The sequence below is a fragment of the Neopelma chrysocephalum genome, unplaced genomic scaffold (assembly GCF_003984885.1).
Source record: "Neopelma chrysocephalum unplaced genomic scaffold, ASM398488v2 Primary Assembly neopelma1_59, whole genome shotgun sequence".
Taxonomy (NCBI): domain Eukaryota; kingdom Metazoa; phylum Chordata; class Aves; order Passeriformes; family Pipridae; genus Neopelma; species Neopelma chrysocephalum.
Window position 1 is genome coordinate 12,025,289 of NW_020897714.1, and position 27,763 is coordinate 12,053,051.

A 27,763-nucleotide genomic window follows, 5' to 3' on the forward strand; every position below is an offset into this window, starting at 1 on the left:
CCTTTCATACATCCACGTTGTCTGGGCCTGATTCCCTGGTTGTTCTCCATGTGCCCTATGATGGCACTCAAGATGATTTGCTCCATGACCTTCCCTGGCATTAAGGTCAGACTAACAGGCCTATAATTTCTCAGATCCTTTCTCCAACCCTTCTTGTCGATGTAGGTCACATTTGCTAACTTCCAGTCAACAGGAATGTCCCCGGTCAGCCATGTCTGCTGATAAATGATGGAAAGTGGCTTTCTGAGCTCTTCTGAGTTCCCAGTACCCTTGGGTGGATCCCATCCAGCCCAATAGACTTGTGTGTGTGTAAGTGGCATAGCAGGTCACTGACTGTTTCTTTCTGGATTATAGGGCCTTCATTTTGCTCCCTCTCCCTGTCTTCCAGCTCAAGGGACTGCATACCCAGAAAACAGCTAGTCTTCCTGTTAAGGACTGAGGCAAAGAAGGCATTAAGTACCTTAGCTTTTCCTCATCCTTTGCCACTCTGTTTCCCCCTGCATCTGATAAAGGATGGAGATTCTCCTTTGCCCTCCTTTTGTTGATAATGTATTTGTAGAACTTTTTTTATTGTCTTTTACAACAGCATCCAGATTAAGTTCTAGCTGGGCTTTGGCCCTTCTAATTTTCTCCCTGTATAATCTCACAACATCCTTGTAATTCTCCTGAGTTGCCTGCCCCTTCTTCCAAAGGTCATAAACTCTCCTTTTTATCCTGAGTTCCAGCCAAAGCTCTGTTCAGCCAGGCCAGTCTTCTTCCCTGCCATGCAGTTGGTGAGTTGCTTAATAGAAAGACTTAATATTAGAGAATTGCACACAGCATAGTAAAAGTTGATAAATTTAATATTGCTTGTTATTGTATTAAAGGAATGTCTGACTACAATGCATATCAAAAAAACCCAGCAATAGCAGCACTGCAGGAAAGCATTTTAATATTTGACTGTACATATTAATGGAGATACTTTAAAGCTGCAATTTCTAAAAACATTTTCTTTTCTTGAAAAATGAAAGTGCTTCTACAAAATTGACTCTTACTGGTTGAAGCTGTCAAAAAGTCTAAGTAATAGATGAAAGCAACATATTTCTTTGATATGACTGATTCTAATATGATACATTTTCATTGTGCATTTGTGCCTGAAAATAGTGCAGGAAACATTCGGAATAATTTCTTAACATTAATGCAAATATTTTACAGTAATTGGGAAATTATTAAAGCCTGTTTGTTGGTGGAGTAACAGTCAGAGCTTTACATTTTTGTTCTTTCTCAAGACTGAGGAATTTTTTTTGCTATAAAACAGCAAAGTTTAATCTTCTGAACAATTAGTGGAAGATCCTCCCCAGCAAAATCTATGTTAAAAACATGTTAAAGTATAGAATATTGACAAACTATTTCAGTCTGATAGTTGAATAAGAGACCAGAATTTCTGTTACAATTGCAGGTGTTTCCTGCAGCTGAGTATGAAATTAAATAAATTTTAATTAAGTTACAGTTGCTATTTCTTGAGCTTTTGCTGTTCTTAGTTTTTTTCTTAGTCATTCTTACTGTTTTCCAGGAATTCTGGAACTAAGAAATGTTCTACTTAGAATTTGAAAACATAAAGCCATCAATTCACTGAGTTTGTTTTTAACCATGGAAAGCAGTGAAATAGGGATTTCTAATTTGTTACTCTATGTATTATGTTGTAAATGTGTTTAATATTATTTAATTGCACTTCATGGAGCAAAAAAACACAAACAGTAATTGCAGATACGTTCTTGCTACATTAAACAAGCAAACATTTCCCTCATGAAGAGAGTTTTAATAACAAAACAAAACAAAAATGGGATAAGTAACTAAATAATTAAAAATTGATGTTTTTAAAATACAGAAATTATGTAAAAGCTTGTTGCCGTTCTCCTTTGTTCTTCAGTTAAACATATTCGCTTTTTATTCCCGCTGGCTTCTATGAAATTAGGAAGTTCCTTCTTTCCTATCATTTTCTTATTTATTTTTCACGTTAAACAAGCCAACCTTTCTCTCATTCTATACTTCTGCTTTTCCAGATGTTTCCTTAGAAGTATTCTATCTTTACTCCTTTTCTGCATTTTTCGTATTCTGTTCACCCTCATTCTTCTTTTCTCAGGGCCTAAGTCCAGTGGTGCTCAGTATTCAGAGGAAACCATGGCAGTATTTTCCTTAGGCTTGCATGTTCCCATCGTGTTCTTAGTAAGGAAGTCACTCCCTCCATCAGTCCAGCACTGGAGGCTGCAAGCAGATATCTATTATTATTGTCTACTATTTTACAAACTATTTTAAATTAAAAGAAAAATTTAAAAAAAAAAAAAAGAGGAGAGGGAAGGAAGCACTAGACTAGGAAATGTGAAATACAAGAAAGTATCACATCAGCAGAATTCAACCTCAGTTTTAGGAACCTCATGGCAGCCTAAAACTTCCTTGTGAGGGGAAGAGGAGGAGGAGGAACTGATCTCTTCTCTGTGGTCACCACTGACAGGACCCGAGGGAATGGCATGAAGTTGTATCAGGGGAGGTTTAGGTTGGATATTAGAAAGAGGTTTTTTACCCAGAGGGTGATTGTGCACTGGAACAGGCTTCTCAGGGAAGTGGTCACAGCACCAAGCCTAACCAAGTTCAAGAAGCATTTGGATGATACTGTCAGGCGCATGGAGTGACTCTCGTGGATGGTCCTGTGCAGGGCTAAGGGTTGGACTTGATAATCCTTGTGGGTCCCTTCCAACTCAGCATATTTTGTGATTCTGTGAACTGAAATTCACTTGCCCTGTTATCTCAGAATGTGTCTCTCAACTGCCAAAACTGTCTTGTTGAGTTTTAATATCCAGTGTAGCTCTCCTTCTCTTTTCAGGGTCACAATAATCATCCCTGGGAAAAGATGAAACTAGTAGATTATGAAGTTAAATGCAGTTTAAGGTAAATAGGCTAGTTCCCACATGATGTAAAATGGTACAGCTCCACTAATCCTGTTTGGAATTACAACACCTTCTACCATCTGAGAGAAGTGAATAATGTCTTTGACGGAAGACTCTGAGCTCAGCTTGAGTGGTCAGTCAAGATACAAGTGCGCTCCCAATAGTCAGTCAGTGCACAGCGAAAAATACTTCATATATTATAGCCCAGGTTTGTTTTTATGAGTAAGAATTACTGATGTGTGCAAAGAGGATCTTTTCTAACAGTCTGTAAGGGGAGAGCAGGTCTGAAACAGACAACAGCTGGTAGCAAAATCAGTTTTCTGCAGCTCTGCAGAGGGCTGGCCATTTCCCTTTGCATCAGACTTGGCTCTCGGCAGCTTCTCCAGCACAGGCATCTCATTTGAGCCTGTACTTGCCTCCCTAAAATGACCTTCAAAAAGCTAAAACTTTCTGTGTCCCAAAGCAATACCTTCCTACTTCTTTTCCTGGCATGCATCTTGGGACACATTTCACACTTCTCCCATTTGAGGAACTATATTGTAGCATATACTGGCTATGTGCTCTTAGCCAAGCAAATTTTAAGTAAGCAGTATTTAATGCCTGCATTTCTTTGAGGTTCTGCAGTGTACCTTCAGAAACAGACACAGGATTACCCATTTGAAGATTTAATGCTGTTCTTTTAGATTGATGGGCCAGATAATTGATCTTTCTGCTGCCTTGCTTTTCTTTTTCTTTACTTGCATTTTCCTGGATAAAAGCTGTTCCTTTTCTCCAGTGGCGTTTCTTCAGTAGATTCTAATGATACGGGCAGTCTCCTCTCTGATAGCTGGTGTTTACTTTATGCCAACCACAGTAAATTAAATTATAGTTTCAATGCTGAGAAAAATACATTCCTGATGATATGCATGGTTTTGCTTGTCATGGTGGCACTTGTAGTTGTATGTAGAGACTGACTTGAGTCCACCCTGTAGCAGTTACAGGTGACAGGAGTAACATCCATTTTTTCATTTCATTGTAACAGGTAACTTGAGTGAAGCCCTGTATTTGCAAGGCATTTCTTCTTTCTAACTTGCAATTTTCTCCCTGCTGAGGAGCAGCCGAGCTGGCCTTTTAGTGCAGATTTACTTATAATGGTGATATCAGTTGTGGTTTTGCTTTTCCCTTCAGTTTCCCTTTGAGTACTAAACTTCTAGTATTTGACATTAAATATTTAAACCTTAGGAGTTTTCTCACATATCATGATTCTGTTGGTCAGAAATCTCTGGCTAGCTGAAATGTGTAAAACTGACAAGAAAAAAATACGTCAAAAACTAAGACCCCTCTATAAAATGTCCCTGTTCTTGTGCTGCTGAGGTCAGGCAGGTGTGTAAAAAATGCCTTTGTTGTCTTTAAGATCAATTTTTCATTTGAATAGCTTTTTGATAGATAGTTGAAATTTTGAAAGGACTGTACATGCCCTGGTGATGAAATGTGTTTTAAATGTGATGATGTAATCTGCACAATACATTTCGAGTGAAGGGTGTGCTGAATCCTTGAAGCTTTACCTTTGCCTCAAACAGGACTTGGTGCTGGCTGTCATTGCCCCAGCCCTGCTGGACTCGCACATGCATCAGAAAAAGGCAGCGAATTGCCACCCTTATGATGTCCCTGTGTGGACACTGCTTTTGCTGGCACATACTAGGAATGTCTCATGCTTGTCATCCTCTTCTCCCTCTGGAGCTTCCTTTTTCTTGGAACACACCACAGCCTTTTCTCCTATTCAGTTATGTTGACCATGGACGTGGATAAGATAAACCATCCAAAATCTCATAACTCAGAGATGCCCAGTGATTTTTCATGCTGCCTGTCCTCTGAATGGCTGCCACTGCCTAGACTGTGCCAACAAGTTCATCTACCAGTCACTTCAGCTAGTGGGCCTGTGGGCAAGAGCGACCTCTTTTCTGCAGATGAGAGGCTGAATCAGGGCTGTATAGCGAGACTCATGTTGCATCCCAAAACAGCGTGAAGAAACCACCTTCCTCCTCCTTAGTCTTTGCCTTGTATGTAGTGCAAATTTATTGATGAATGGTAAATCTGGCTTCATGACGGTGGTGGTTTTTGCTGGATGGTGAGACCTGTGCTGGATCCTGAGCAGCAGGGCCTCCTCCCTCTTGGTGATACAATGTACCCCCAACCCCACCCAGGTACCTAACACAGAGCATAGAGAACATATGTATATGTTACATTTTTGTCCGAAAGGGCAAGACAGTGATGTAATGTATGTGCATATGTTTCAGTGCCTTCCTTAGAGAACTCTCTCTGTTTCCCCCCAATCATGACTCTATTAGTGATTTCCTTTGTGGAAGTCTCAAGCTGTTCGTGCTTCCACTCTCTGGTTTCCAAACCCTCAGTCTCTTCTACTACACTTGAGTGTGGCCAAGGCCTCTGTCCTCACCTGTCATCCTTTCCGGCTGCTCTCAAAAGCATCCATTTCACTTTCCAGCATACACAGATGCTGTCACAGTCTGGTGGATCTTTTTGCTCTTCCTTTCCGTTGCTTTCTGGAACGAGCTAACTGTTGTGCTCATGAATATTTTGTATATGCTTAGGGCTGTTCCTAGGATTCAGGAAGAAACCAGCACCTGGATTATCTCAGTGCTTGAAGCAATCTGGAAAAGAAAATTCTGTTTCTTGTCCCCTGCTTGAGGAATAGCCACTCTTCTCAAAAGAAGCTTCCCAGAGCTTCCTCGTGCATAATAAAAAATGAGCTCTCCTTTTTTTCTGTTTAGCTGGAAGGCAGGCCTGGATGGTTGAGGAAAAATGTGGTCACAATCCTACATAATCCTTTCCAGCTCTTTTGAAGGAAGATCTTTGTCTACTTTTTTCTCTCTCCTGCTATTACTGTGCCTACCACTCAGTGTCTCATCTGGACTCATCTGTGCTCAGCAGCTTTTCCCTCTGAATCTTCCTCTTCTCACATACCAGCTGCCTACCCTCTCATCCAAGCGGCTCTTCACACCATATAATGTTTTGCTGTTCTCCTTTCCCAGCGATGCAGCGCAGTGGCTTGCCAAGCCAGGACACACCTCTGTCTGTCAGGGAATGTGGAATATCCATGGTGTGCTTCAGAGAGCAGAGCAAAGGGAGCACCTGGGAAGAAGTGGCTAGTACAAGGCTGGGGGTGTCTTCAGTTGTTTGGGGAAGATGAAGGAGGAGGGCAAACACAGCGAGGAGCTATTTGGTACTTAGTGGCTAGTGCAGCATCAGTCTTTAGCCATGGGGGCTGCCAGCCTACCCTTCTCTAGCTGTGGTCAGTTCTGGGTGCCTACCTCCTGCCACCTCTTCCCAGTCACTGCTAGCTGCCCTCCCCGTGGTTTTCCTTGCAAGAGCAACCTCTTCCTCATGGGGCACAGTCTGCAGTTCCACATCTCTCCCTTCCTTCTTTCTCCTGGAGTCAGCAGTTCTCCAGCTGGCTGGGAAAGGCAGGAGAGGACATAAGGAATGTATCACAGGATTGCATAGAGGAAAAGATGTTGAAGAACTACTGCTGTAGCTCTCATTAGTAAGAGTGGTGTGACGGTGAGCTGCTTTGTGACTTGGTGGCATGTGTGTCTGGGACCTCTGCCAGAACATCCATTTGGAGTGAGCTTTGCGTGGTGGAGTGATACAAATAGCAGAGGAGCTCACAGAAACCAGAGACTGTCAGCTGTAGTTGCTGCTTTGCTTTTCATTTTTATTATACAACATGTTAGGCCCTTAAAGTCACTTTAAAGTGACTTGAAGTACTTTTTTTCTGTAGTAAATCAAAGCTTTCCAAAGCTATTATTAGTAAAGAAATCCTTGAAACTTAGGTGTAGTTTTTGATGTTAGAGAGACTAGAGCAGGCAGCTTCAATGTTCAGAGCGTCTCCCCATTCCTCAGGTTCGTTTCAATAGAATCTGTGTATCAAGGCCAAAATACTGAATTTCTCTCTTTTTTTTAATCCGAACTGCAGTTTGCTTTTACCAGAATATAAGGGGAACTGGAGGCCCCTTGGGAGTCTTTGTTGCCTGTGGAAGATGAGGAAGGCTGATAGGCTGATCAGTCCTTTCTTTAGAAAGTCTACTGATATTTGATAAGGAACCTGAGCTACACTTTTGAATTTTTGTATTAAACATTAAAATAATCTTGGGGCTGTCTTATTTTTTTTGTGTGAAAGAGAGAAAACAAGCAAGGGAGAAACTGATTCCTCCCATGTTTTTTTATTCAATATAATAATAGAAAAGAGTTCTCCAAGTGTGGCTGAAGGTAGTAATAAAAGAGTTCTCTGACTATGGTTGGAGTGTATTTGTTCACCAGTCTTGTAGGAAGTGGCATTTTCTTTGCAACAGAAAAACACACAGCTCTCAGGTACTTCTCTCAGAGTTACAAGAAAAGCAACTGGCACACCCAAAACAACCCAACAAACACAAAACATCCAACTCTTCAAACCAAACTGCAACCAAATTCCCTAGCAACACAACTACTTATTCTAAAACTTTATATCCCCAAATTATAACTTTATTTTCCCTCAAAAATAACTAAATTAAAATAAGGTTGCCTAGCTAATTATTAGTGAGCAGTGGTTAAACTGGTTAGACCTCTCCTGTCCTTCTTCCCACAGTTCTCTTGACCTTAAAGCACAATAGATGTTATGCTTGTGATTCCCTGGTGCCCTGTTTCTGCTAAAACGTCCCTATAATGAATAAAACTGCTTATATTTCCTTTATGGTATGTTGTGCATGTTGTACATGTCCTGCGTCTTCTATCTGTCATATGACTATGGTGCACAGCAGTGGATATCTCAGGATGATCTGCATTGTAAGGCACGTATATGTGTGTTTGAGAGTGACCTCAGTTTCCTGGTAGCAAAGCCATTTTGACTGTTTCTGGACTTGTCCAGGAACCTTAGTGTGTTTTATTAATAGCTGTGTTTAGGAGTTTGAAATGAAAATAATTTCTTAGGAGCTTTATGAATATAGACCAAACTGATTGTGAATTGATATTTGTGGCATAGAAACTCTGTATGTAAATAAGATGTAACTTAAAGGGCTAATGGCTATATCCTTATTAATAGGGACAACTAGCCAGGGATATGGCTGCATTTATGTTAGTCTGGCTTGTTTGGCTGATTTTATTGCTCTTAACTTTGTCCATATGCTGAGCAGAATTCAAGGGGCTTCTTTGTGTGATACTCTGGCCTTTGTTCAATGGAGTTCTTAAACACAAGCCTAACTTCAAGCATATAGATAGTTCCACTTGTCACAGGTGTTGACAAAGCCATCTCTGAGTGTCCATTTGCAGTCTTCTCTAAATATAGCCTGTTGCATTTTCTGCTAGCATAAGAAGTTCATCCTGTATTATCTTCCTCTTCCTGCTTTTTCACCCCTAAAACACATTAGGCTCTTTCAGACTGCAAGAATTTCATTCCTCTTAACAGAGTGGATGAGTTACGGAAAAAGAAATGTTTATCAGAATGGCTAAGAGAACAAAATTCTGTGGATCACAGAAGTTTCACAACAGAGTTTGCAGCAAGAGGCAAACGACTCCTCAGAGTAACAAAATTATATCTCTAATGAAAAGAATTTCTACTTCCACATGCATAGTTACAGCATACAGAATGGTTGAGGCTGGTAGATACCCTCGGACATCATCTAGTCCAACACTCCTGCTGGGATCAGGGTCAGACAGAACACATTGCTCAGGACTGTGACCCATCATATTCTGAGCATGTCCAAGGATGGAGACTCCACAATCTCTTTGGGCCACCTAGTCCAGTGTTCAGTCACTCAGTAAAAAGTTTTCTTGCGTTTAATTTGAGTTTCCTGTATTTGAATTTCTGCCCATTGCTTGTTATCCTGTCCCTGGACACCACTGAGAAGAGCCTGGCTCCATCTTTTTTTGCTTCCCCCCATCAGGTATTTGCACACATGAATATCATCGCCCTGAGCTGCACCAGGCTGAACACTACCAGGTCTCTCAGCCTCTCCTTATACATCAGATGCTCTAAACCCTCTCATTGTCTTCCTGGTCCTTTGGTAGACTCAGTCCAGAATATCTATGTCTCTCTTTTTCTGGGGACCTCAGCACTGGACCCAGCCCTTCAGCTGTGTCTCACCAGGGCTGAGGAGAGCAGAGGGATCACCTCCCTTGACCTGCTGACGATTCTCTGCCTAATGCACTGCTGGACACCATTGGCCTGCTTTGCTGCAGTGGTGCATTGTTGGTTCATAGAGACAGCTTGTTTATCAAGAACCCCAGGTCTTCCTCTGGGGAGCTGCTTCCTAGCTGTACTGGTGTTTTGGATTATTTCTGCCCAGGACGTGGCATTTCCCTTTGTTGAGCTGCATGAAGTTTCTGTTGGCCCATCTCTTCAGCCCATCCAGGTCCCTCTGTATGGCAGCAAGACCCTCTGGTGCATCAGACATCGCTCCCAGTTTTGTATTATCTGTGGACTTGCTGAGGGTGCCCACTGTCCCAGCATCCAGATCATTGATCAAGAGGATAAATAGTCTTGGCCCCAGTATTTTCTGCTGGGGTACACCACTAGTGACTTGTGTCTTGTTAGACTTTTTGCTGCCAACCGCAACCCTTAAAGCTCAATAGGTTCATTTTCAGTCTACCTCACTGTCCCCTTAACTGGACCAAACCACATTGCTCGTCTACTAGGTTGTTATGGGAAACTGTGTCAAAGGCATTACTGAATTTGAGATAAACAACATCCACTGGTCTCTCCTCACCACCAAGCAGTCATCTCCTTTTAGAAGGCTGTCAGGTTGAGTTATCAGGTTGACAAGAAAGCACTGAGGATAAAAGAACAGCTAATACACTGTTGCATTACTTTCTCAGACAGTGAATTTGCTAACTAGCTGCTCAAATTTCAGTAGACTGTGAAACTCAGGTGCAATTTGAAGCCTGAAGCTGACTACTTTTAAGATGAAAAAAGGTATTTTAAGTTACCTTAAAAAATAATTAGTGAAACTTTTCAAGCTGTTTTTTTTAATTCTAGATCCAAAAAATTGGACATGAAATCAGTGCAAAAATTATTCTTGAACTTTGGATGAAGCAGGTTAGCAGTAATAATTTATGAAATCTTTAGGCATTTAAGAGAAGAAGACCTTCCTTCCATATGACACTGGAATTTTTTTCTTGTAGGTTAAATCAGAGTGAAATCAGGAGTTTATGATTTTGTGTACCCAACTGGGTTATTTTTTGTTTCCCCTTGTTGTAGTTAATTTTTTTAACTTCTGTGCTAGTTAATAATTTTTAAGTGTTCAATTCTATACGAGATTTACAGGGGGTAACTTTGGCTCACTGCCTGCAGAAGCAGTGCTCGCTCTTTTTTTTTTCTTAAAAGTTTTATTGTGTTGCAACTCTGTGGCCACTGTTGAGTCATGCTGTGTAACTAGGCCAAGCAGGGATGTCTTGCCTATTTCTGTCTTTCTAAGGATATTTCTAACATTTGGCTCTAATTAAGAGAATGAAGAAATGAGGGACAACAGGATATTTTTTACATGACCTCCAATTACTTAAGGAGAATGTTAAACTTAACAGTTTGAGTTCTTTTCTTAAAATGAAACTAGAGCTTTGGTCATTTGTAATATATAAGTGCTTTCATGGGGAGAAAATATGTGATGCTAAAATAGGAGGTTACTGAAAGGTCACTTTAACAGCAACAGATGGCATAACGTGAGTCAGTGGCTAGAATCTGAGGCCAGAAAATTTCAAATTAGATGCAGGGTTCATATTTTTAATAAGAGAGGTTGCTAATCTTTAGAGGAAACTGCTGGTTGACAAATATTTCTATTTAGTAAAGACTAAAAGATTTCCTGGTGGATGCAGTGTACTCAGACATAAATCTGTCCTGTATTCCAACCTAGTGCAAGGGCAACAATTGGAAATAAAATGACTTGTGATAATGCAAAATGTTAGATGAGACCAGGAGGATTCAGCATCTAACTCTAGTTCACACATGGCCCCTTATCCAGCGTGCCACCCTCTGTTGCTGTAGCACTCATCCATCATGAGATGGGGTGAGAAGCAGCATGCCCCTGGGAAGATTGTGGCTAATAGATACTTCTGATAAGACATAGAGTTGTCCAGCCTTTAGACCACTCTGCATCTGCTCCTGAGGTTTTGCCAGCAAGACCCTTTGGCAGTGGTAACCTGTCCCCAGGGCCCTCTGTCTGAGGGCAGTCAAGGGTGTGTGGGAGCCCAGCTGTACCACTGCAAAAGCACTCCAGCACGGGTCCTTGAAGTTCAGCTAGTGTCGCACCTGTATAATGTCTACTTGAAAGCTGGGGTTAGGTATACAGAAAACATTGAATAGGGCACACATGGATATAATAATTTAGAATGTCAAGGTGATCTACCCACAGTGAAAATGTGAAGACTGGAAAATCTGGGAGAAACTCATAGCAACTGCCCTAGCAAAGTTCTCATCGCTGGCATAGCATAGCCATACGGGAATGGGGCTGAGGAACCCCGGAACTCCCCTTAAGAGACAGAAAATGGTTCTGTGATAAGATCTGGGCAGGAAATGTAGAAGATAAGGATCCCATCAATGCAATTTTAAGGCTGGAGTTGGCAGGGGAAGTAGGAAGTTAGACAGTACTGTTTAACCTGCCCTCCCACATTATAACTCACACATTCTGCATAGTAATTCTTCTGTGAACCTCATCACTTCTGTTGAACTCAGACGTACTTTTGTGGAAAAACAAATGCAAGATGAGGATAGGCAAGGAAGAAAAGTACTGTAGCTCATCATGTCCATTTATAAAATGCAGAAAACATTAAGCTGATTAATAAAGGCATGGCAGTGCGGATAAGATACCCTCTGATCCTCAGATGGAAGGCAAAACAGATACAACGTGTTGTTTTCTTCTTGTGATCCTGGGTGTGTGTAAGGCTTGAAGATGAGTCAGCTGTGAATTAATAATGTGTGGAGCAATTAAGAAACCCATATAATTTAGTGAAATTATCTTCTTATGACAGCAGAAAATACACTTAAGCTCCAGTAGCTAGATCATAGTTCTGTCACCACTTGTGATCCTCCCACTGAAATCACTGGGGCAGTGACAGTGTTTGACATCATGCTGGAATATGTCCATAGTCCCATGAATCAGAAATAACCGACTGTTGTGAACTAAGTCTGAGACTTCAAAAAACCGTGTCAGTGCATCGGGATTCAGGTCCCGCTGAACTCCAATAGTCTTCTCTAGAAATCTCAGGCATGAATTTCCAAGCAGATTACCTGCTATCTGACCCACCTATAGAAACTTCAACTATGAGAAAAGTTGTTTATTTAAATAACTGGCCTAAAAATAAAAATGGCATTGATAATGTCTTTCAGAAATCAATCCATTATAATTCCCGGGACCTTCTGTTCAGGGCATAGGAACAGCTAAGAGGTGATAGGAACTAATATGTTGTTGGGAAATTGGTATTTGTTGTGAGATTTAGTTTTTGACTGTGACACATTGCTGAAGTGGTGTGTTTTTGTTGCTGTTTTTACTATATGCATTTTATTATGGGCTTAGGGACTAACCAGGGATCATTATGCAATGTGTCATCTTCATTTTGCAGATGGTTCCAAGTTGTACTTGGCATAAATTTTCATACAAAAGAATAAATAATTTGGTACCTAAAGAAGTTATTCGTTTGTGTAAGCAGAAACTTTCTTTGTTACTGAAATCAAAGAGGGTACTCTTAAAATGCATAACTCCACCAGTGTTTTGAGATCCCTTTCATATTTCCATTTTGAATCATCTTGTTCTGTTGAGATAAAGATCTAGGGTCACCATTTTGGAGGGAGCTCCACATATATGGACTTTATAACCCATATAAATCAAAACATAGGATTTGATTTTTATTATATGAACCCTGCTTTTATTGCATATACTCTGCTTTTAAATTTTAAATATAATTAATGTCACAATGACCCTACAAATATCTTATCCAAACTTTTTATCTCATAATGTCATATCCAAATACTCTAATCATCCTATATCTTATCTTCCCCACCTTCTCAACACATTCCAAGCTGCCCAGTTAGTACATCAAGCATTTCATTGCCTCTTATTAGCAGGAAACAATTCCATCTCCTGAGTTATGGAAAAATAAATTATATGTCTTTTAGGCCAGGAAACAGAAATCTTAATCTGCTGGACCTCTCAGAAATCCCAACCCTTACTTACACCACTGAAATTACTTAACAAGCAAACAAACCAACCACCATGGTCCACATGCATTATAAAGTGATATTTGTCAGCATGATTGTATGCCCTGAATTCACCACCTCTGTGCTCTGAATATTGCTTGAGTTTTGTAGGCAGCATAACAAAGGAGAATTTGTAGAAAGAGTTGGAAGATGATTATCTGAAGCAATTGATAGGTTTTTTCTCCAAGTTGGCTAGCTCCTTGAGGAATGGATACTGTCTGATAGAAGATACTGACTTTACCTGTTAATAGAGATACCTATTTATAGATGTTCTGCAGATGTTATTTTAATTACTCTGAGTATTCAGATCCAGGCTTGAATCTCTGGATTGTTTCTTGTGTCACAGTGCCTAATATTGCAGCATAGCCTGGTAGGGGTATTTTACACTAGCCTGGAGTACTTTGAAAGCTGAGACAAAATGGTAGGATCTTTCTGCAAGAGCTTAAGATCAAACTCTGAGGCAGTTGATGGAAAGTTGTGGAGTTTGTTTGTTTGTTTGTTGTTGTTTGTTTGTTTAATGAGAGGCCCTATTTTAAACATTTCTCTTTGTTAGAGAGACTTGGGAACTGATTTGGGAAAAGCACAGTGTTGCTTCTCTGAAAGAGGCTGGTAAGAGGTAGTGATGGAACATAAAGGTCCTCAGTGTTGCCCAAAGACTGCATTTGGATCACTATGCTTTGTAGTCACTGGAGATGGTTTATCCTCTGAATTTGTCTAATCTTTTGAACCCAATTTTACTTAACCTCTAGAACATGCTTTGTCTATGAGTTTGGCAAATTGTAGAGTGAGGAAAAAAGCTGATTTTTTCCTTACTGTGTTTTCTTTATCAACAGCCTGTTAAGGTATATGTGGTAAGCACCTATGCTCAAGGGTGGCTTGCATCTGTCTTTCTGTTCCTTTCTTTATACTGAGTGTTGCTGACATGGTGATATGTCCTAAATATAAAATTATGACTTAAAGGGAAGTATGAGGACAAATAATAATTTAAAGAAGATTATATATTCTCTGCACAGATGGCGGCTTTTAATGTTCACAGACTCAGTTTCAAATAAGATAAGAACACATTTTTTTAATGACCTTTTGAAACTTACTGTAGCCCACAAAGCAGCTTAGGATGTTGTTGTTGGAAACCCACTTACTTTTGTTTAAGGAATGCAATCTGCTGTTCTGTGGTGGTGTGAAGTTGGATTGGACTGTTTTAGTGGTTATTGGGTCATACTCAACCTGGAGGCCTGTGACAAGTGGAATAGCACAGGGTCTGTGTTGGGACATGCTCTGTTTAACATCAGTGACTTGATCACATGCACATTCATCAGGTATACAGATGGCATCAAACTGGGGGAACCAGTCAGTATGCTAAAGCACAAGGTTGCCATTCAGGGGGACCTGGGCAGGCTGGAGAAGTGGGCTAACAGGAACCTTAGGAAATCCAGTAGGGCCAAATGTGGAGTCCTGTATCCGGGAAAGAGGCAATACAAGCATCTGACTGTAGGGAGCAACTGTGCCGAAAGGGAATGTAGGGATGTGATAAACAGCAGGCAAACGTGCCAGCACAGTGCGCTGGCAGCAAAGAGGGTTGACAGCATCCTGGGCTCTTTTAAGAGAAGCAGAGTTAGTAGATGAAGGGAAGTGGTTGTCTGCTTCAGCATTCAGGAGGGCACATCTAGATACTGTGGCTGGTTTTGGCCCCTTGAGCACAGGAAAGATGTCGATAAACTGGAATGAGTTCAGCAAAGAACCACCATGGTGGTTCAGGGCAGGAGAACCTGCCATGTGAGGAGAGGCTGAGGGACCAGGGCTGGTTCGACCTGGAGAAAAGATGGTTTCAGAGGGACCTAACAGCTGCCCCTCACTGCTTATGTGGGAACAATGGAGGAGAGGGAACCAGGCCGTTCACAGTGATGCAGAGTGGTGGAGTTAAAGTCAACAGATGTAAATTGAAGCAAGAGGATTTCTGACTTGACTTAGGGAGAAACCTTTTCTCCACCAGGATGGTTAAGTAGTGGCTGCTCAGAGAGGCTGCACAGTCTTTGTTCTTGGAGGTTTTCAAGACTCACCTGATCTGATCTCACAGCTCATTCTACTTTGAGCAGAAGGTTGAACTGGGAATTTTGTGAGGTCCCTTCCAGTCTAAGTTATTCAGAAATCATAGGATCTTTCAGTTACGCCAAGATTTCACCCAGGGTACATCTGTATGTGCCAGGCAGTGTCAAGCTTGATGTGTATTAAGGGTGAGTTCAGTGCATAATGTGCACTCTGCTTCTTTGGAAGGCAGAGGCCACATTGTTTTTTCTTCAATTATGTGTTACTGTCCCATCCTGCAGTAGGTGTGTGTCAATTTGGGAAAAGTTTTTTTAATGATATTGTTTGTCAGGATCACTCTTATTCTGTGTGTCTGCTTGTCTTTCCAATGAGGAAAGCAAATGTGATCCTATTACAGCTCCCCTTTTCTTTCTGTGGTAGTAAGATGGACCTACAACAAGATGATCTTCAATGCTGATGAGGCCCATAACATAGTTAAGGAGTGCATAGAAAGTGTTTTAGGCAAGGCAGATTATAATCACAATAAAGTCAACCAGTGGACTGCTGCTATAGTGGAGCAGTCGCTGACATATCTGATGAAACTTGAAAAAACACACAAGTACATAGTTACCTATGCAGTGATGCAGAGGAGTGGAGCTGGTCTTCACACAACAAGGTCGTGCTTCTGGGATACCACAACTGATGGAACCTGCGCAGTGAGACGGGAAAACCAAACAGTGAACTGCACTGTCAATGTGTTTGCTGTTGCTATTATCCTGTAGCTGGCTGGAAGATAAAGATAAACAACACCTTTAAAAAAAATATCATCCAAACATATGGCTAAATATTTCAAACTATTATTTGTTTCTGTATGAGGAGCATACGGAAGTTCTCTACGGAGAGCATTGTAGTGGGTTGGTTTTTGGATTTTTTAGGCCTTCCTTAGCAACGGGGTCAGAAATCTAAGGAAGTATTCTATATCATCCCTTTCCGTAACACAATATATAAGGAGATAAGAGAGCTCGCTCTCTTTGCTCTTCCAGTGGCTGAAGGTGACAGGTCTCTTCGTAGACAGTTTTTGCTTGTATAGGCCTGCTCCGACCTGCCGTTATCTCCGTTCCCTTCGGGAGGCGTGGGAAGTTAGTTCTGCTGTCTCGTTCAGGGAAGTATTTAATTTGGGGTTTTTTATTTATTCGCTAGCTCTATAGTAACAGTGTATATTTGGAGGATATTTGTTTTAGTGGGGTTTTTTTATCCCTGTTTCCCCTTCCCTTTTCCCTTTTTTCCCCCTTGGGAGCTCCCTATTGTGTGTACATTATATTCAAATTGTATATATAATTGTAAATATATATTTTTGCTATAGCTTTGGCTGTTCAGGTTTTTTTCTTCCTTCTCTGGGGAGTAGGCTTTATTCTGGGTCTCGGCAATTTGGCGGAGAGCCAGCTCGAAACTTACACAAGCATACAGTCTAAGCCAGTTCTCATCGATTAGTTATCTGAAAGCTAGCAAAAATTTTTAATACATATCTGTATCTATCTAAAGAGAAAGTTTTAGTAATTTAAATATTCAGAAGTATGTTAATGAGATGATGCCACAAAAATTAATACCATTTATGTCAAAGCTAATATCAAAGATACTTTATGCAAGAGGAACAACACCCATCAAATCATGTATACAACCAGTTATTTTTATTAGACTTCAAATTTGTCCTTTCTAGATTTGTTTGGTGAATAAAGGTTATCTTCCTTTCTCCTGTCATCTGCTTATTTTGGGATGTTGCAAATAAATAAGTGAAAGTACTAATCAATTTCTCCACAGTACAGTTTTGTGTATGATTCCTCCACATGGTTTCAAATGTAATACAATTAAATTCCTACTGTCTTGCAATGTAAAAATTGTAAGTTCTGCCCAAGAGAAAGAAAAGAAACTGCAAATAGCCTAGAATATGTTATCTTCTCAGGTTTTGTGCTGTGTCCTAAAAAAATGCAGGAATGTCATCTCTCCTATTGTCTAGGAGCTATGATAAACATGATGATTAAAAAGTATTCTTGTTAAGGATTGTTGCCATTAGTGCTATGTGACCTGAAATAAAATCCAGTTATAAGAATTTAGATATGCTTTGTTGTGCTCTAAGATACCTTGACATTCATGAATGTGCTGCTGTTTGCTAGATGTTCTCTGTGTTCCTTAAAGCTCTCACTTTAGTGCGGCTGCTCCTTATTTTAACGGCAGATTTACAGAAAAGGTTTCATGCTGGTTTGTGTTCTCTCAGTTGACAGATGCATTAAACTCCTACAGGAAGTTTTCCTGCTTCGCTCACTGGCACCCCAGTCAAGGATTTGGTCATTGATGTTTCCAGGATAATTTGGGAAGTTCAGTTGAGTATGTAGTTTTCGACATGGCATTTAGAAGACATCCCATGCTAGGGATGCTTTGGAATTCTAAACCATAAATATGGTATTGTATTGTCACTTTTATCAAAAATGCGCAGTGGAGATCTTGATGGACATTATCTCTGTCATGCTTGACATGAAAATCAAGTAGATGCTTATTCATTGTTTCACTGGAAATATAAGAGCTCTCAAACTCCCCAAACGATGCTCTCAGTACGGAGTATCTCTGTTAGCTCTTCACTTTCAGGATTTAAAAATAAACTTGTGAACTTGCGGAGTAGAAGGGAAATTCATAAGAAGCTGATAGAGAACTGATAAACATTAGTGGGGTTTCCTGTGATGCATCTCATTGCTGCCAAAGGTGTCAACAGTAGCAACATTTTAATTCCAAGAGCATGAGTTCAGGGACACTGATCATTATCTTGTTGCTTGTGGTCCTTTTCTTTCTCACACAGTTCCCCCAATTTCCAACAAGATTTCTAAAGGCTGAAGAAAAAGCTATGACCTCTTTCAGAGATACAAACTGGCTGGGATAGAGTTGGCAATACCCTCTATCCCTTGAGACATCAGCAGCTGGTACTTGCTTCACAGCCTAAGTATACATCAAATAGCAAAAGCAGTTCCACGTTCTTTACAGTGAACATATTGGTTATTCACATGATCATTATTACTGGTCCAACTTAGCCAGAAATTAAAAAAGTTATAACTGGATGAATGAGCCCAAGGCTGCAGCAACACAGAGCCCAGTGTGGGGTGGGACACTGCTACAGATAGGGAGGTGTCTGCCCTCTACCCTACCTTCCCTGTCCAAGGACATGGAGATTTGTCATTCACTATTCAAGCTGTGCTCTGGAGCTGCAGATCCTGGAGCAGGACTCCTTGTCTTTCCATTCAGTGCCATCAGTGTCCACTTCTGTTGTGCAGCCTCTCTCTACCTCTGCTCATGGTGCTGTGGCTGCTCATGGCATTGCTACAGAGTTATCCATCAACAAGGAACATGCCTTGCCCACAAAATATTGAAACTTATTGATGCCTTTTTTTTTTTCCAGAACGCTGAAATGCATGCGTAGCTATGAACTGCTTTCTATTCAGTGTCACCACGTTAACTCTCCTCTGAGTTATTACTTACACTGAGTCTGACTTTACTTACACTGCCCTGTTCTCCTTGAATGCATGTTTTATCCTGCACAGTTGTAACTACCAGTATTAAAGACTGAATCAGAAAAAGTGCAGCTGATTTTTCAGCTCCTGGGCAGTCAAACAGGCTGTGAGTTAAGAAAAGACACCGCCAAAAAAAATACCCCAAGTCTATAATTTGTAAATGGAATTAATTTTATCTGGAAGTCACTGAGACATAAAAGATGCAAAATTTGAATGTTGGTTCGATAAGCTACCTTTCAAAACAAATTTTACTTTAAAACCTCAGAATGTCAATAGGTAAATATGCTTGTTAAAAACCAGCAAGTACAAATATATCTTTAAAATGAAGTAGAAAACCCCCAAGCTATTACTGGTTATTCAGAGGAAGTAGTGGAATATATAAACCCCTGCTCAGTACTGAAAAAGACCTCATGAAAATGTTTGGGTTGCTAAGAAAATCATTAAAAATTAGAAAAACGCTGAAAGCAAAATTATCTTCACTATTTAGCTCCTTATGGCTGTGTACTCATGAATTACACAGTAATATGTATGTATTTTCAGCAATAGCACTGCATCATTACAGTGGAATGAATATTGGAATAGATGAGGGGGCTTCACTTAGGTTTCATTTAAGACTTTCAACAAAGACAGGCAGTCCTTAAATTATACTTTGTTTCCCTGCAGAAAGTATATTTACCTCAGTGGTGTAGGCATAGTACTGTACAATGGCTTTTCAGTGGGTTGGGGTTTTTCTCTTGTTTTATTCTACAGCTAGTCTTCACACTGAGCTGAGAAAGGATAGCATATAATTTAATGTAATGATGGTTACTGCAGAGGTAATTGTTGCATGGGTGATATTAAAGGAACACTTTGCAGCTGATGAGCACCTCGCTTCCCATTTCAAAGCTAAAAACTTCAAAACAGACACACACACAAAGAAAGAGAAACTGCATAATTTAGATCTCTCTATCAGAAAGCATTAGAGCATTCTCCAATATGAGGAATATTTATCATCTGTCCTCGTATGTGATTTGCTGGCATAACCAACAAAGAAAAATAAGGCAAAGCCACCAAATGGTGTGATTGCAGATCCTCTGTTACTGGCATAGTAACCACTTTTTGAAGTTTAGGAATAAATGAGTAGATATTTTTAGACATTGTTTCATAATGCAGACACCTATGTACCATCATTAAAATTTGCCTCTTTGTCATTAGTGTTCATAATCGTACTTGTATGCTGGCTGGCCTGTATGTCCCTTTGTGGGAGTATGCTCTGCTCTAGGATTAGTAATTTGAGTTTGGCTGTATTCTGCTCTTCAGTTTGGACTAAGTCATGTTGTGTTCATATGTGTGTTGCTTGACTTGTAAGGCATCTATCTGGCGTGAATTGGGGAGGGAAGACGTGAATTGGGGGAAACAGCTTCTAGTTTCTTGGCAAAGCCTTCTAGATTTCCAACAAACCTGCAAGGCTGATTTAGTTAATGTGCAAATTATGGAAGGTGATCTCAAAGGACATAGCCATTCAGCAACAGAGCAGAAGATGGCAGAACCACTGTGATGTTGAAATATGCTTTTATGGTTTTAATAAGCAGGATATACTGCTGCCTGCTTGCAGAACCAGGTCATGAATTCCTTATCTTGTAAATCTCTACTGAGCTCACAGCATTGACTGAAAGCCCACAATAGTTTCTTTAGTAAAACATGTCTAAATTGAAAGCAGTGGCCAAATATCAAGTTATTTAGATTTTAGAAGTTCAGGGGGAGTTTAGATTATCAGAATATAAGAGATTGCCGTATTTCTCTTTACTTATACCTATATACTTTTCTGTGTAAGAACTGCCAGCTTTCAGCTGCCAAGTTATAATCCAGATGAGACTGAATTTCAATAACAGACAAAATTATTCTTAAATACAACTACTGTGTAGACCCGTTTGGGGGACACCAAGGACTTGTGTAAATGTTTTCTGTAAAGGTAGAGTATCCAGGTCAATCGTGTAGTATGCTCCTGGTATCTTAAATTTGGGAATTTTCCTACACTTCAGCACTGTCTCTCCCAGTGTACCAGGTTTGGAAATGCAACTGATAGCCAAGTGGCTTTTCTTTTAAGAAGACTCAGAATGCTTGAACAAATTAACAGGTTGTGAGGGCTTCCAAAGGGAAATTGCCCAGACTGGAGCTTGACTGAGGAGACTTTGTCATCAAGGGGAATTCTCTGACATCTAAGAAATCTTTCACCAGGAGGAGATGTCCCTTAGATAGAAAACACTGCCAAGCACTTATGGAAATATTTGAACTGGAAATGACTAACTAATTGATTGACTGTGCCTTTTCTACCACAGCCTTTTTTTAATTTCTTCTACTTTTGTGGTTTTGTTTGGTCGGGGTTTTATTTCTTGGGTTTTTTTGTTTGTTTTCTTTTTCTTTTTAAATCAGGCAGTTAAGAAACCAAAGACATTCCTGGCCCGGATGGTTTCCTCAATTGATTCAATTTTCCCATTTCCTCCCTTGCTTCCGCTGACTGTGCTGGGACAGGAAGCTCTGCTGCAGCCTGCTCAAGACTCATCTCCTTTTGCTGCTCACATTGAGAATTTTACTAGTCATTTGCAGACCCTTGATCAACCACTGATTGTGAACACTGAGGCAGGAGGCTAGAAGGCCTGCATGCTTTTAGTGCCTGAGGGCAGCCAGAGGAACTACTTCACTTGCAGGGACAGAGAGGTTAGCACAGTCTTCTGGGAACTGAGAGGTGTGGTTTCAAACTTCCTTGTAAATGAATTGTGAGTGTGTGGGGATGTTGGATGAAAGGAGTGAGTGGCAGCACTAGTCTTCATATCTCGTTGCAAGGACTGTGACTTTGCTTGCTTTTGACATGAAGTATTTATCCAGCTCTGGAAGAGGATTCTAGGCTGAGAACCATGAATGGAGACATACCTCCTTGTGACCCTGTGTTAGGCTCTCATGTTATGAAGGGATGTATGGCTCAGCATTTCTCATTTCTTTATTTCTTGCTCAGTTTGCCAGCTATTGTGGACCATGCTCTCAGAAGTCTCCCTCACCCTATGCACAGGATAGAGGGAGCCTCAGCCTTCAGGAAAGCCTCTGAAAGTCCCATGAAAATCCAGTCTTTGAAGTCTTCCAAGCTGTACTTCCCACTCTTCATTTGTTCAGACCTCTATTGAACCCTTAGCTGTTTGGAGCAGTTTTGTCTTTTTATGCACAAAACACAATACCTTTCATCACCATCTTTTCCATGGAGTGTTGTTTACATTTCCCTGTTTCTCTCCAGAAATGCAGAGCTTGCTTGCTTCTGAAGCCTGAAGTGCTCAGCTTGAAGTATTGGAGCAGGTATCCCAATCTGAGTCAATTCCAAAATACAAAACTTGTCTTTTCTCATCTTTTTTCTTTTCTACTTTATCAGGCTACAGCTTTTCCCTCAGGATGACACATCAGAGTAGGTAGGTGCCAACTACCCTGCCTTCTCAAGGGGTTTCCCTTCAGTTTTGTGAGCCTCAGGAGAGATTAGCTTTTCAAAGCTCTTCTCAGCATCCTCTGAGACTGTGTCAGAAATTTTTCCCTAAAGCTTATACTTCTTGCTTCAGTGCTTCAAGCTGCTGGTCATTTCTTCCTCTAGTAAGATCACTTCTTCCTCAATGACGCTTGACAAGAAGTTTGGAATTGTCTTTTCTTTGGTTAAGATATTTAGCTTCTGTGTGCCTCAAGGGCTCTGTCTTTCAGGCAATTTAATGCTTAACCCTCTGGTTCCCTATTAAGTGGCACATGTCTCTGTCTCCAAGAGCAGCTGGAGAAGAGAGAAAAATTGCCTCGCAGGCATTTTGTGATCTTGCCAATTTGAGAGGCATTGAGTGGAATTGCAGGGGTTGCCTGTGAGAATCTACTAGGACAACATGTGACTGCTTTCCATTGACACAGTGCTCATCACCATCCTTCTCTCTTCCCTCAGCAACTTCAACCTTGAGGCCCAGGAAAATGCCATAAAGGAGAAATGAACCTACACGAACATCAGGATGTGGTGTCTGAGCATTATCAGGCATTAAACAGGTTACTTTCCTTCAGTTGGAAGGAACATCTTAAGTAAAGTGAGTATTACAATGTGTGCAACAGACTGGCAAGATGAACCTTGTGACTATAAAATATTACCAAGACAGCTGCCTCACACAGTTTTTCTGATCTTGGTGGCAGTTGGTCTCATGTGAGTGCTTTGATGAACATCTCTGTCTGCAAGGAGGCATCTTGGAAGGGCTACAAAAGAGGCCTGAGGACAATTTGTAGTATTTTAAGCTGTCAGTTCCAAACCAAAATATTTTAATATAAGTTTACTTATAAGCTGTAGTACCAGTCAGGAAGAATTTTAGAAGCTGAACCTATATTTTTCTGTTGTACTTCCCAAGTGTAGGTTGCAGTATTTACCGATGCTCAGTGATGGTACCAGAGCCCAAATATGGTTTTTATCATAAAATTTGCGTTTCATGGTCGCAAAAGGTGGAACTTGGAGGGAGATTTTTTACAAGACCAGGTAGTGATAGGATAAGGGTGAATGGCTTCAAACTGAAAGAGGGTAGGTTTAGATTAGATATTAGGGAGAAATTCTTACTGTGAGGGTGGTGAGGCACTGGAGCAGATTGCCCAGTGATATGGATGCCTCATTCCTGGAAGTGTTGAAGGTGGGATGGGGCTCTGAGTAACCTGGTCTAGTGAAAGGTGTCCCTGCCCATGGCAGGGGGGTTGGAACTAGATGATCGTTAAGTTCCCTTTCAACCCAAATCATTCTATGATTCTAACTAGACTGACCACTTTCACTTTCCTTTTTAGGGGTTATTTTTAAAATGTTTCACTTTCTGGCTCCCCTCCCTTTGACCTGTGGTGTAATGTTTGGACTAGAGATGATTCTGGGGAAACATTAAATCCAAACAAACTCCCTCCCACCCTGTTTTTCATGAAATCTTTCTTGGATGGTCACTAATGTTCTATTTTTTTTTCCATTACATTCTCTATTAAACACAGACACGCACTAGAGATCTCGTGGTTAGTAACTTCCCCAAACTAAAGCAATTTTAAATGCTTTTTTGTTTGTTGTAGTTTGGAAGGCAATTAGAAACACTCTAATGCTTACTTTTTTTGTTTGTTTAATTTTTCTTTGTTTTGGGGATTTAGGGAAGGATTTTTTTTTTTTTTTGCTTTGCTTTGTTTTTCCTGAGGATGAGATGGAAGAAGTGAGAATTGGAAACCCTGGAAATCCTTGGCATAATACATTTTTCCCCTTGGTAGTATGTCTTTAAATGAGGAGAGATGAGTTGTTAAAGCGTTGGTCCATTACACTCTAATTTATGGATATTTCCAGTAGTGGCAATGCCTTCAATCATACCTAAGGACATACGAGTTCCTTCTTTCACAGCCTATGGTGTGTTAGGTCTTCCTGGAGCCATGCAGACCATGCAGACAGGCAAGTTCTGGGAGCATTTTGAAGAGAGATCTTTACTTTTGTAGGGAGTGTGGCGGAAGCAGAATTAACTATTCAAATCTTGCCATTAGGAATTTAATAAATCAGTTCTCTATGGCTGATTCTCCACTAGATATGTCCCATTAAAGAAAGAAATGAAGCTCAGACACAGGAGATGGGACTAAATGATCGGGGTAGAATTGGTGTGAAGGTTTGCTATGGCTGTGATCTGTCCGAGCCTATTCCAAAGCATGGGTTCCCAACAAGTGGCAGTATTTCTCTATCTTGCTTTATCCATGCTTTATTGATTTATTTCAAGTCTCGTAAAATCATCAACTCAAGATGCAATAAAATCTCTGCTTGTTTTGCCGCTGTCTAACATATATATCTTCCTCTGCGCACCCCACACCTGGGATAACATGACAGGAGGTCTCCTTTTCGTGTCTTCACAGGCTGCCTTTGTGTCAGGGGTTTTAAATCAAATAGTTTGCTTTGTATCCTATTATTGGATAAAATATGTATTTCATATGTTTCTTTGGTAGTGCAAGTATCTTATGAGACTTACATTCTTCCTGCTGGAGTGTTTTTTTCAAAAATATCTGGTTTGAGTTGATGAATCTGAGAACTATAATCTGTATTTTTATTATGAGCTTCTTGGCACTGATATGTAATAAATTTACTTCGTTACCCCATCCAAGAAAAATACTGCTAAGTTGAGGGTCATGAATGTTTCATATCAATATCCTGTCTTTAATAAATCCTGGTAACTTCTGCAAAAAATCTGTCTGCTTTCTGTTTTGGGATATTCAGGAAGAGAAATATGGGAAAATGAAATATTTTAGTCTGGGACTTCCATGCTTTGCACAGCCTCTGTCTCCTTTTTCTTCCTGGTAGATATCTCCAGGATGTGCAAACTCATCCGGGCTGCAGCTGAGCCCCGGGACCGTAATGGAGTTGGTCCGTCCATACTTACTGTGACTCACTTTTCAAAATGTTCTAACCACTAGCATTTTAAAACTGCCCTCTGAATCCTAAATTCTTTATATATAAGAGCTTCCTATCTAGTCAAATATTTTCTCTCCATGGCAGTGGCAAGCAAAAGGTAGTATGAGACTTGTGGATTAGTGGGATAAACAGAGAAAACCTAAGTGATGGGAACCGTGTGCTGTGCCTGGCATATGGCTCATGGGTGGGGCCTACAGGCACTGCTCATGTTAGTAGTAAAAAAGACTTTCTCAGCATAATATTACCTGGTCCTTGGATTCTGCCAGTGTTCCTATTTTTCCAATAGGCCAACATCTATGCTGGCAGCTTGTTCTGATTTTCTTCAATTACTTTATCTGTTGGGGATGGACAAACAACCTTCAGGGTAAGCTGATGACTTTGTGATGGAGTCACCTAAAGTGAAAGAAAGTAGCTGAAATAAGAATATATTAAGACTATACGTTTTTACTCTGGTCAGTTTCAGGAGATGATCCATAGGGCCCCTGGCACTACAAAACCCTGGTGCAAGGGAAGATTGTCACATCATTAGGTGTAACACCACCTGTTATCTACAACAAAAACTCAAGCTATGTCCTCATAACAAATGAAAGCTATGGCATAGTACTTTCCCAAATGAGCTGTGATACCAAGTTTTCAGTTTATTTTGGAAGATACTACCAGGATATAATTTCATAGGTGGATTTTCTGGACTGTTATAACTTGTCAAAACACACTTCAGTCATTCAAATTACTGGAATTCCCTGGGGGAAAGCAGCCTTCAGAAGAATGCAAACCACCATGTACTAGCACAAACAGTTTTCCCATCTGTTGCATAATAGGGTGACTTGCTTGGTTATTCCATGGTTGGTCCTTTCCATGCTAAAATAAGTATTTGGAAGCAAAAGTCCAGACTACATTCAGTGGCCTAATCTTTTTTTGAAGTCAGGTTTCGAAATGAGGGAAGAAACCAAAGTAAGGTAAGCTTAGGGAACTCACCTCCATGATGAAGGGAGAAAAAAGGTGTGTATGCGGAAGACAGGAAGCATGATTTTGCAATTACAGCATGTAACAAAGACTCCAGAAATCCTGAGTTTTTAATTCTGCCACATATCTATCTGCCATTCTCCCCTCTCCCTGCCCTCTCCTTTATTAAAATCAGTCTGGGAGAATCTTGGAGCCCTGTGAGGAAGGACACACATTGTCTTTTCTGGCTGATGTTGTTGCAGAATATCAGGCCCCATCGGTTCTGCAACACACCCACAAACAACAGCAGGGTGGGTCTAGATTCAGACCTGTGGGTGGGGGTACAGGACACTTCATGTCCTGTGTAAATAAAGAGATTATGTGTTAGTGTTACTTCAGACAGAAAATGTCTATAGTATGTATAAACTATCCTTTGTTCTGGGAAATGGGACTAACACCAGATATTAAAACCTTTGGCCTGAAGCACATGGCTTTATCGCTTGTTGTTTGGTTTGCTTTTCAGCTCACAGAGCAATACTTTCCCACTCTAAATACAGCTTATCACATGAAAAACGAGCACTGCTATTGCAGTTCCTGTGACAGCTCCTGTTCTGAATGAGACATTCCATGTGGAAAGCAGCAATTCCACACAGCCCAGCTCAAGGCTCACTGTAGCTAAGGAGAACTGCTGGCTTGGCCGAAGCTTGTTTCATGATGCTTAATTTGAGCTGACACTGTAACATCTGACCCAGTGGTGTTTTATCATTGGTATAGGGTTGCTGCGTTCCAGCTGCAGTTGCTGGATCAACATTTGCTGGTGGTCTGCTGAGAAGTGCATGTTTGTGTGTGTGTGTGCGCGCGTGCACGTGTGTGCACGCCCACAGCTGGGGTGTTTCTTCCACTCCTGTTTCCAGGTGCAAGCAGACTCAGTCACAGAGGAAAGAGGATGATGGTTGGTTGTCCCCAGAACTCATCATGATTCCAAGAGCTTTATTTGTGTTGGTTTGCCTGGATTTTACTTGTGCCAACAATGGTCACTGGACTTTCACTTATTTCATGTTTTGTAGGTAATTTCATGTTTTGAGTTTTAGGAGGCCAACACCCTGCTGCTGGGTCAGGGTGGCGTTGAGTTACATCTCGCTGTGCTAGTGAGTCCTGCTGTGCTGTCAGAAGGAGGGATACTCAAAGGAAGTTGTGCTGCCCTGTGGTCGCAAGGGAGACCTTGGAGACTCTGCTGGAAGGGTCCCAGTCAGTTAACAACCTAGGACATTCCTGGATAAAAATAAGTGAAAAAACCCCAGCTGCTGAAGGAATAAACTAGGTCAGTAGTGTTTCTGTTGCTGTCTTTTTGGTACCGTCCTGTCTTATGTACTTGCTATTGCAAACAAGGTCTGGGCTTGTTTCTGTGTCACAAGCTTTTTTTTTTCCATGGGAGACATGGTGTAGCCAGAGCAACGGGTCACCTTCTACACCTGGTAGTGCAGGCTCACTGAGTGAGTTTCTACCTAGGAATTCAGATTTTCATGGCAGCCTCAAAAAACCCCCCAACAACCCTCCAACACCAGCACCAGTTAAATCAGGAAGAGTGTTGTAGGTAGTTAATTAAAAATTGGGTAATGTTAATTATATAGTCTGGCTAGGTATATGCTCCTGTAATATGTAA

General features: G+C 40.8%; 1 protein-coding gene and 1 pseudogene across 7 annotated transcripts in view; both read left to right on the forward strand.

The window, feature by feature from the left end:
• CRADD (CASP2 and RIPK1 domain containing adaptor with death domain) overlaps window positions 1–27,763 on the forward strand; it is an 82,521-nt gene that overhangs the window by 36,688 nt on the left and 18,070 nt on the right. The window lies entirely within an intron of this gene.
• On the forward strand, window positions 15,622–16,040 carry LOC113965894 (annotated as a pseudogene).